We start from the raw sequence: 11,497 nt of genomic DNA, 5'->3' as shown, positions 1-11,497 counted from the left end.
ACTGAAAGATTCTTGGTGTTCTGTGCGGGTGTCAGGCCTGAGCTTCTTAGGTGAGAGAACTGGGTTCAGGACACTGGACCACCAGAGACCTCCCAGCCTCACATAATATCAACTGGCAAGAGCTCTCCCAGAAATCTGCATCTCAACGCTAAGACACAGCTCCACTGAACAACCAGCAAACTCCAGTGCTGGGCACCCCATGCCAAACAATTAGCAGGACAGGAATAAAACCCCACCCATTAGCAGAGAGGCTGCCTAATATCATAATAATTTCAAAGACACCCTGAAACAACCACCGGATGCAGTCATGCCCACAAGAAAGACAAGATCCAGACTCATCCACTAGAACACACGCACCAGTCCCCTCCACCAGGAAGCCTACACACCCCACTGAACCCACCTTACCCACAGGGGGCAGACACCAAAAATATGGGAACTACGGACCTGCAGCCTGTGAAAAGGAGACCTCAAACACTGTAAGTTAAGCTAAATGAGAAGGGAGAGAAATCCGCAGCAGATGAACAAGCAAGGTAAAAACTCACCAGGCCAAACAAAGGAAAAGGATATAGGCAGTCTACCTGAAAAAGAATTCAGAGTAATGATTGTAAAGATGATCCAAATCTTGGAAATAGAATGGAGAAAATACAAGAAACATTTAAGAAGGACCAGAAGAACTAAAGAGCAAACTAACAAGGATGCACAACACAATAAATGAAATTAAAAATTCTCTGGAAAGAATCAATAGCAGTGTAACTGAAGCAGAATAATGGTTAAGTGACCTGGAAGATAAAATAGTGGAAGTAACTACCACAGTGCAGAATAAACAAAAAAGAATGAAAAGAATTGAGGACAGTCTCAGAGACCTCTAGGACAACATTAAATGCACCAACATTTGAAATATAGGGGTCCCAAAAGAAGAAAAGAAAATGACTGAGAAAATATTTGAAGAGATTATAGTTGAAAACATCCTTAATATGGGAAAGGAAATGTCAGTCAAGTCCAGGAAGCTCAGAGAGTCCAGCAGTGGATAAATTCAAGGAGAAACATGCAAAATAAATACTAATCAAACTGTCAAAAATTAAATACAAAGAAAAAATATTGAAAGCAGCAAGGGAAAAGCAACAAATAACATGAAAAGGAATCCCCATAAAGTTAACACATGATCTTTCAGGAGAAATGCTGCAAGCCAGAAGGGAGTGGCAGGACTTATTTAAAGTGATGAAAGGGAAAAACCTAAAACCAAGATTACTCTAACCAGCAAGGATCTCATTCAGATTTGATGGAGAAATTAAAAACTTTACACACAAGCAAAAGCTAAGAGAATTCAGCACCACCCAACCAGCTTTACAACAAATTCTAGAGGAATTTCTCTAGGAAGGAAACACAAGAGGAGGAAAATACCTGCAATAACAAACCCATAACAATTAACAAAATGGTAATAGGAACATATATATATATATATAGATAGATAGATAATTACCTTAAATGTATATAGATTAAATGCTCCAACCAAATGACATAGACTGGCTGAATGGATACAAAAGCAAGGCCCCTGTATATGCTGTCTACAAGAGACCCACTTCAGACCTAGGGACGCATACAGTCTGAAAGTGAGGGGATGGAAAAAAGATATTCCATGTGAATGGAAATCAAAACAAAGCTGGTGTAGCAATTCTCTTATCAGACAAAATAGACTTTAAAATAAAGACTATTACAAGAGACAAAGAAGGATACTACATAATGAGAAAGGGATCCATCCAAGAAGAAGATATAACAATTTTAAATATTTATGCACCCAGCATAGGAGCACCTCAATACATAAGGCAAATGCTAATAGCCATAAAACGGGAATTCGACAGTAACACAATCATAGTAGGGAACATTAACACCTCACTTTCACCAAAGGACAGATCAACCGAAATGAAAATAAATAAGGAAACACAAACTTTAACTGACACATTAAACAAGATGGAATTAATTTATATATATATAGGACATTCCATCCAAAACAACAGAATACAATTTCTTCTCAAGTGCTCATGGAACATTCTCCAGGATAGATCATATTTTGGGTCAAAAATCAAGCCTTAGTAAATTTAAGAAAATTGAACTCGTATCAAGTATCTTTTCTGACCACAACACTATGAGACTAGATATCAATTACAGGAAGAAAAACCTGTAGAAAATACAAACACACGTACTAAATAACCAAGAGATCAGTGAAGAAATCAAAGAGGAAATCAAAAAATACCTAGAAACAAATGACAATGAAAACACGACGACCTAAAACCTATTGGATGCAGCAAAAGCAGTTCTTTTTTTTTTTTTTTTTTTTTTTTTACAGTACGCGGGCCTCTCAGTGTTGTGGCCTCTCCCATTGCGGAGCACAGGTTCCAGACGTGCAGGCTCAGCGGCCATGGCTCGCGGGCCCAGCCGCTCCGTGACATGTGAGATCCTCCTGGACCAGGGCACGAACCCATGTCCCCTGCATCGACAGGCAGACTCTCAACCACTGCGCCACCAGGAAAGCCCCAAAAGCAGTTCTAATAAGGAAGTTTATAGCCATACAATCCTACCTCAAGAAACCAGAAAAATCTCAAATAAACAACCTAACCTTACACCTAAGACAATTAGAAAAAGAAGAACAAAAAAACCCCAAAGTTAGCAGAAGGAAAGAAATCAGAAAGATCAGATCAGATATAAATGAAAAAGATGTGACACATACATACAGTGGAATATTACTCAGCATTACAAAAAGAAACGAAATTGAGTTATTTGTAGTGAGGTTGATGGAGCTGGAGTCTGTCATACAGAGTGAAGTAAGTCAGAAAGAGAAAAACAAATACGGCTAACACATATATATGCCATGTTCCATAACATGGAATCTAAAAATTATATATATTTCTGAAAAACCTAGGGGCAGGACAGGAATAAAGATGCAGATGTAGAAAATGGACTTAAGGACAAGGGGAGAGGGAAGTGTAAGCTGGGATGAAGTGAGAGATTGGCAGTGACATATATACACTACCAAATATAAAATAGATAGCTAGTGGGAAGCAGCTGCATAGTACAGGGAGATCAGCTTGGTGCTTGTGACCACCTAGGTGGTGGGATAAGGAGGGTGGGAGGTAGACACAAGAGGGTGTGATTATGGGGACATAAGTATACGTATAGCTGATTCACTTTGTTATACAGCAGAAACTAACACAGCAATGTAAAGCAATTATACTCCAATAAAGATGTAAAAAATTCTTGTAGAAGTATTATTATCAGTAGAAAAAGAAATCCAGAAATGACCCAAATATTCATTGACAGGAGCATGCAAAAATAAGTTGTGGTATAGTCATAGAATTTATTTTCACACCAGTGAAAACTACAACTACGCACAATGGCATGGATAAAGCTTAGAAACAGCAAAATGTTGAATAAAAAATTCAAATCTTACAAGTCCAAGTCTTACCATATTTATAAATCTCAAGAACAAACAAAACAATATATTTTCTAGACACATGTATAAGCCTATTAGCAAGAGAACAACAGATAAACACAAAATTTATGATAGTGGTGACCTCCAGAATAGGGCAAGATGCAAACACAGAGATTCATATTATTGTGAAGGTGGTAGTCCTGGAGTTGAGTGGTGGGTTCACAGATGCTCATTATTTTATCATCCTTTATAATGTACAAAACACATTATATATTAAAACATATAGGCGAAAGAGATAAAAAAAAAAAAGAGGAACAGGGTGTGGATCCAAACAAATCCATTGTGGTGTCCCTATAAAACAGTTCACTGTTTTCAACTTGTGTCACAATGGGTACCCAGATGTCTGTGGGGAGGCCAAACCAAGAAGTAGAAAAACTGGAAACTGGATGAGGCCATTCCTCTTCCTAGGCCTCAGTTTCTCCATAAGCAAAATAAGGGGGTGTATGAGGAATGACAAATGGCTGGTATGCATATCACAAGTCTCTCCTTCCTCGCCCACTGCAGACATTACTAATAGATTGCAGAACTCTTTCACACTAAGCACATATAGAGCTTTGGACTCCTCAGCTGGGCACCGCGGCCTGCCAAATATGGTTTTCAGAGATGGCAAACTAAATGATACCTACTTGCTGACCTGGAGAGTCCATCTAGCTCTGGCCTGAGAGTTTTGAAGCCTGGTTCTCAGGCACTAGCTACTCTGAAAGGCAGTGCCTCTCAGGGAGCAGCCCAGTGTCTTTGTTGCTGACCCTGGCCAGACTCTGAGGTTCCAACATGGAACCTCAGCTTCTACAGAAGCCACCTCTGTGGCCTCCAGTCACCTGGAGTCACTCATTGCCTACCCATGATCTTTCTGGGCCTCCATTCTAACACTTATCAGGTAGGCAGGCTCATTTCTACCTTATGCTGATGCGCTTTGTTGGTCTTGAAAACAGCTCCACCGGCACAGATGGCCAGGCAGAAGTTCATCACCCTCTAATCCAGAGGACATGACTAGAAATGGCCTCACTGTGCCTTATCCAGCCAGTCTCCCCCAAGCAGACGGACGACATTACTTTCACCACCTTTGCCTGCTCTGGCCTGCAGGCCTTTGTTCTTGTTTTTCCCCTGCCTGGTGGGCTCCCATCATTCTTCCCCTCATGGGCCTCACAAGAAACTTTTTTAGTTGCATTTCCCCAGCTTTTTCCTCCGCAGTGGGAGTCCGTTTTCCCTACTCTAGATGTCCAGGACCCAGAATTCAGCTTTCTCATAGAGAATTTGTGTATTGGTTCTGGGTCCAGTTACTTCGAGTGTCTGTCCCCACAGTTCAGGTAACACCTCAAGGAACCCCACAACTGGCAAGAAAATAATAATGCCATCAGGAGCAATAACCGTTCCTCAGAACAAACTTGCTTTGAGTGGTATGAGGGTTTGGGATTCACAAACACTCCAAAAGAGATTTTCTCTAGTGGCAGCATCATGGGGCAACCTCACAGAACTTAGAGCCTGAAGTCTTCACAGGTACAGAAAGCCTCAGAGCCTTCTCTTCTCTGGGTGCCCTTAGTAGCCATGAAGGGGAAGAATTTAGATGCACAGTTGTGTGATTGTGGACTCATCTCAGTCCAGCCCTGCCCAGGGCGTGTTGTAGTCACTGTCCATGGTGCTAATAGGTTGACTCACAGCTGGAGAGATACGTTACAAGATTGAACCACAGTATGTCAGAGCTGAGGGTGTTCCAGTGCCTCTTTTTTCAGATGAGAAAGAAGCCCAGAGAGGGGGAAGAGCCCACTCAGGGTCACACAGTGCTTTCTGTTGTAATTTACACAGGGTGCCCCAACCTCTGAGAGTTAGGGTGACTGCATCCTAGTTTACAGAGGAGAAAAAGAGGCTAGAGGTGTGTAAGGGGTTTGATGATGAGTTGTGGGGGTGGGATTTGAACAAGAGCCTCTGTCTTTCCCAATGTACCATGCTGCTTTATAAATTCAGAGGAAAATACGCCTCCCAACCCCCAGCCAGTATGCTTACTAAATCTGACAAAACTCACAACTCCTACTCACTCCAGCACTACACCTGGGGGTGGGTGGGGGAAGGGGGAGGGAGGAGGGCTCTTCTTTATGTGATGCTCAGCCATGCAGAGGAGCACACATGTGACCGCATAGAAGTATCATTTGTTCATCATGACCTGGGGACTCCTGGGCTGACCATGAAGTGCACCCTGACCCATGGGGACCACAGTCTATGGGTGCACATGTGGACAGGTATACAGTGGGTGAGGTCTTCACAGTCAGGCCCATGACAGAGAGTGCAGCAGCCCCAGTTAAAGCCCAGACAATGACATCCTGGAGTTGAGTGTCCAGGGGTCAGGTTGGCCAACTCTGGCCTTAAAGAGTAAACTGTTATCATCCAGGGAGCTGCTTATTTTAAATTAATTTACACATTTACAACCCAATAGTCAATCCCATTTCTCAGCAATCCTGTAGCCCTCAGCCTCAGCTTTCATTTCCCTCTGGGACCAACTTCCCAACTTCAAACTGAGTCCCATTATGGACATAAATAATGTCCTTTTCATGTGTCAGCTTCAGCATAAGAGGCCATCCCAAATCCCCCCTCCCTTCCCCTTGTCATTGCTTCCACACAGGAAAGCAAGGTTCTTTAATGCAGTTCTGAAGATTTAGTAATTAAAAATTTAGAATAATTAGGCTAGGAGGGGCCTGCCCCACATGGCAGGGTGGGTGGTGCAGATGATTCACTTACAAAACCTCAGCTGGCTGAAGTGTCAGGCAGCAGCAAGAAGAGCTGTAGCCAAGGGCTGAGCAGGTTCAGAATAAGTGGATTAAATGTGTTTAACCCAGCAGCCTCTGGGATGATAGGTCCTCCCAGAGGAATGTGGCTGTGAATGTGAAAGACAGAGTCCCCAGTGCCTGGACCCCGATTTCTAGAAAGCAGGGATTGAGATATGGCTTTGAAATCAGAATAATGGGGTTCGAAGCTGGCTCTACCAGCTGATTGTTTTAGTCATTAAAAACAAAACGAGGGGCTTCCCTGGTGGCGCAGTGGTTGAGAGTCCACCTGCCGATGAAGGGGACACGGGTTTGTGCCCCAATCCGGGAATATCCCACATGCCGCGGAGCGGCTAGGCCCATGAGCCATGGCTGCTGAGCCTGCGCGTCTGGAGCCTGTGATCTGCAATGGGAGAGGCCACAACAGTGAGAGGCCCAAGTACCACAAAAAAAGCCTCAGTTTTCTCATCTGTAAAATAGGAATATTGAAGTATCTCTCTCTCTCTCTCTATCTACCTCTGTCTGTCTCCCTCACTCTCTCTCTCTCTGTGTGTGTGTGTGTGGAGAGGAAGATTAAATGAGGTAACAGAGCACAGACTCTGGCTTGGGCTGAGCAGTACACCTAGGCATGCTGTTGTTGCTGTTATGATTACTGTCTTCTATGGCAGGATAGCCACACTTTTCCCATGAAGGTTCAGAGAGAAAATATTTTAGGCTTTGAGGGACCTATGGTCTCTGTTACAACTACTGCATTCTGCTGCTCTAGTGCAAAAGCAGCATTAGCAATAGGTAGTCCAATCTCTGAACCCCTGCTCACTCTCTTTTATTAACTGAGATATAATTGTACTAGTTCTTTCTGTTGAGATAACATTGTATTAGTTTTAAGTGTACAGCATAATGATTTGATATATGTATATATTATGAAATGAGCATCACAATAAGTTTAGTTAGCATCCATCACCTCACATAATTACAATATTTTTCTTGTGATGAGAACATTTATTTTTTATTATTATTGGGGTATACTTCCTTTACAATGTTGTGTTAGTTTCTGCTGTACAAAGAAGTGAATCAGCTATATGTATGCATATATCCCCGCTCTCTTGGACCTCCCTCCTCCCACCCATCCCACCCATCTTGGTCACCACAGAGCACTAAGATGAGCTCTGTGCATTATACAGCAGGTTCCCACTAGCTATCTATTTTACACATGATAGCGTATATATGTCTATCCCAATCTCCCAATTCACCCCATCCCCCCATATCCACACGTCTATTCTCTACGTCTGTGACTCTATTCCTGCCCTGCAAGTAAGTTCATTTGTGTCATTTTTCTAGCTTCCACATAAGTGCATTATTATATGATATATTTTTTCTCTTTCTGACTTACTTCACTCTGTATGACAGACCCTAGGTCCATCCATGTCTCTACAAATGACCCAGTTTCATATTTTTTATGGCTGAGTAATATTCCATTTTTTGTATGCAGCACATCTTCTTTATCCATTCATCTGTTGGTGGATATTTAGGTTGCTTCCATGTCCTGGTTATTGTAAATAGTGCTGCAGTGAACATTGGGGTGCATGTGTCTTTTTGAATTATGGTTTTCTCAGGGTAGTGGGATTGCTGGGCCATATGGCAGTTCTATTTTTAGTTTTTACAGAACCTCCATACTGTTCTCCATAGTGGCTGTATCAGTTTACATTCCCACTAACAGTGCAAGAGTGTTCCCTTTTCTCCACACCTTCTCCAGCATTTATTGTTTGTAGATTTTTGATGATGGTCATTCTGACTGGTGTGAGGTGATAACGCATTGTAGTTTTGATCTGCATTTCTCTAATAATTAGTGATGTTGGACATCTTCTCATGTGCCCCTTGGACATCTGTATGTCTTCTTTGGAGAAATGTCTATGTAGGTCTTCCGCCCATTTTTTGATTGGGTTTTTTTAAATTTTTTTTTGATATTGAGCTGCATGAGCTGTTTGCATATTTTGGAGATTAATCCCTTGTCAGTTGCTTCATTTTCCAATATTTCCTCCCAGTCTGATGGTTATCTTTTCATCTCATTTATGGTTTTATTTGCTATGCAAAAGCTTTTAAGTTTAATGAGGTCTCATTTGTTTATTTTTGTTTTTATTTTCATTACTCTAGGTGGTGGGTCGATGAGAACTTTTAAGATCTACTCTCTTAGCAAGTTCCAAATACACAATAGAGTATTTTTAACTATAGTCACCATGCTGTATGATACATCCCTAGGACTTATTCATTTTAAAATTGGAGGTTTGTATCTTTTGAGCCCCTTCACCCATTTCTCCTTCCTCCTACCCCTGCTTGTGACAACCACCATTCTGTTCTCCGTTTACAAGAGTTCACTTTTTTTTAAGCTTCCACATATAAGTGAAATCATATGGTATTTGTTTTTCTCTGTCTGATTTATTTCACTTAGCATGGTGCCGGCAAGGTCTATCCATGTTGTCACAAATGGCAGGATTTTCTTCTTTTTTATGGCTGAATTATACATATATGTACATGTATATATAATATTTTCATTATCCATTGATTCGTTGATGGACACTTAGGTTGTTTCCATATCTTGGTTATTGTAAATAATGGTGCAATGAATACAGGGGTGCAAATATCTCTTCAACATAGTGATTTCATTTCCTTTGGATACATACACAGAAGTGGAATTGCTGGATCATATGGTAGTTCTATTCTTAATTTTTTTGAGGAAACTCCATACTGTTTTCCATAGTGACTGCAGCAATTTACATTTCCATCAACAGTGCACAAGGATTCTCTTTTCCTCACCAACACTTATTATTTCTTGTATTTTTGATGACAGCCATTCTAACAGATGTGGTTTTGATTTGTATTTCCCTGCTGGTTAGTGATGTTGACCATCTTTTCATGTACCTGTTGGACTATCTGTATATCTTCTTTTGGAAAATATCTATTCAGGTCCTCTGCATATTTTTAATAAGATTTTTTTTCCATTGAGTTGTATGAATTCTTTTTATATTTTCAGTATTAACCCTTCATCATGTGTATGATTGCAAATATTTTCTCCCATTCCTTTTATTGTCTCAAACTCTGCTTTCTGGATGGCAGGGTTCCAGGCACTTGGGATCCTGTTTTTCACACTTGTGTTTCCAATAGTAGGTGGGGCTGTGTTCTGATAAAATTTTACTTGGCCATAGATCACTAACCTTTCTTCTGGGAAGCTGACTAAGAGGAGGAGTGCTAAGGAGACTAAGAACCAGAGGTGGTGTGTCAGCATGATTCCCTTGAAGTCATCGGGCAAATGGTCATGTGTTCTGGAATTCACATCTCCCAGTCCAAACGTGGTTGGACAATTTGTAGAATCTTGCCCCTGGGAGGACATTGAAGCTAAAACACTGAGTGTGTACTTTTGTCCTTGTTAGAGCAACATAAATGAAAATTTGTGTGGAACAAAGAATTCCCCCAATTCACAAAAGCTTAGTTCAGACTTCCTGAGATGGTGTGACCTACTCCAAGTCACTGTCACTGAAGTGGGAAAGTCCCCAGGCAGGAACTGGAAGAACTGCTGAGTTGCACTCGCTTTGCTTGTCAAGGAAGAGCTCTGTGGGACATGTGGCACATGTGCTTTCCTTTGGGGCATGTAAGAAAGTTTTTTTTTTTGGAAGGCCTAGCTTTTTCCCTTTGATTGAGGGCCTACAGTGGGCCAAGCACAGGAACCCTATGAGTCAAGTTTGGAAAGCCGGGCACAGAGAGGTTGGGGAAAGTTTTCAGATCACATAGCTGGTAGGGGTAGGGCTGAGATCTAATGCAGGCTTGATGCCCAGGCCCACACTATCTCTACTCTTCCAGGAGCCATCATGTTCCCTCATGTCAGTGTCCCTCAGAGAGTTACTGGGTATCGGCACTGGGCGCCTTCTTTGCCTAACAAATCGGGACTCCATAAAAGGGATGACAGTGACATTTTTTGTGAGTCCATGAAGCCCTAGGGTAAGGGTGTTCTAGGCAAAGGGCCTAGAGTGCAAACTTGGGCTCCAGTCTGGGTTTGAATCCTGGCTCTGATTTTAGGCAAGTCACTAAATCCTCTGTGCTTCCATGCTCCTGTCCTCATGGGGCTGGAGTCAGTAACCATTTCACAAGGTTTTGAGGAAGATTAAATGTGCTAATACCTACGAAACCCTTGAAGCAGTGCCACTCACACAGGGAGAGATGTGGGGGTCAGCGGTACTACTGTTCTTAACTTTTCCTCTCCCCTTTGCTGGATGAGGAGGAGATCCAGCAGGGGCAGAGCTTCTATGGATTCTCACTGCCACCTGGTGCCCAACTTGTGGTGGCTCCCAGGCTGAATTCTGTCCTCTGCCCTTTCTGGGCATCATCATTCCCCAAATCTTGATTGCCTTAGAGACTCAGCTACATGTGTGCTGTCTTCCAGAGGCCTCTCTGTGTCTCTCCGTTGCCTTCCCAACATCTCCCTGCACCGAGGGTTATTCCACTGCCCCACAGCACACCCTGTTTGTGTTGGGTGTGATTGAGGCAATGAACAAGGACAGCGTATCCTGGACAGTCTGGGGGGCTCGATATTCCAGTCTAGTCCACGGCTCTGAGAGCCCCAGGTGAGGAGCAATTATTGAGTCTTCTTTCATGCACTAATTTTCTCAAAAATTCTTAGCATTGACTTTGCTGGGTGGTCACTGGAGACAAAGACATGAGGTGAACACAGGAGAGCTTGGTAGAAAGGGGACATCGATGAGTCTGAGGAAGGAGTGAGCCTGAGCTGATCTCATCCCCTTTCTCAGCCTTAGTTTTCCCATATTTAAAATGGAGACAGGAAAACCTAACTCACAGGGCCGTTGAGGTGAGTGATAGCCTGATCCACTGCCAAACAATGTCCTAAAAGTGCCTTAAAAATATGAGATCACTTAATCCTCATGAAAATCTATAAGGTAGGTATCCTATTATCATCCCTTTTGCAGATAAGCAATCTGAGGCATGGAGAGGTGAGATAACCACCTTAGATCATGGAGCCCAGGCCTTCCAGCTCCAGTGTCTGGGCTCTTAGTCAGTGCCCAAGCTGAGTGCCTCCTTTTGCCTTTCACTGGGACTCACAGCTGTAGCTTCACATCAGTGTGATTATTCCTGGTGTGTGGGGTGCGGGCATTACTTGGCGCACTGTTTCATTCAAGGCTCGCAGCTTGGAGGGCTGTGTTGTATTCACTGCTGCTCACCCAGACCCAGGCCCAGGCTGGCCACACTG

This window comes from Mesoplodon bidens, assembly GCF_964165515.1.
Source record: "Mesoplodon bidens genome assembly, chromosome: X".
Lineage (NCBI taxonomy): Eukaryota > Metazoa > Chordata > Mammalia > Artiodactyla > Ziphiidae > Mesoplodon > Mesoplodon bidens.
The sequence above is the reverse complement of the archived record's forward strand: the minus strand, read 5'-3'. Positions refer to the sequence as shown.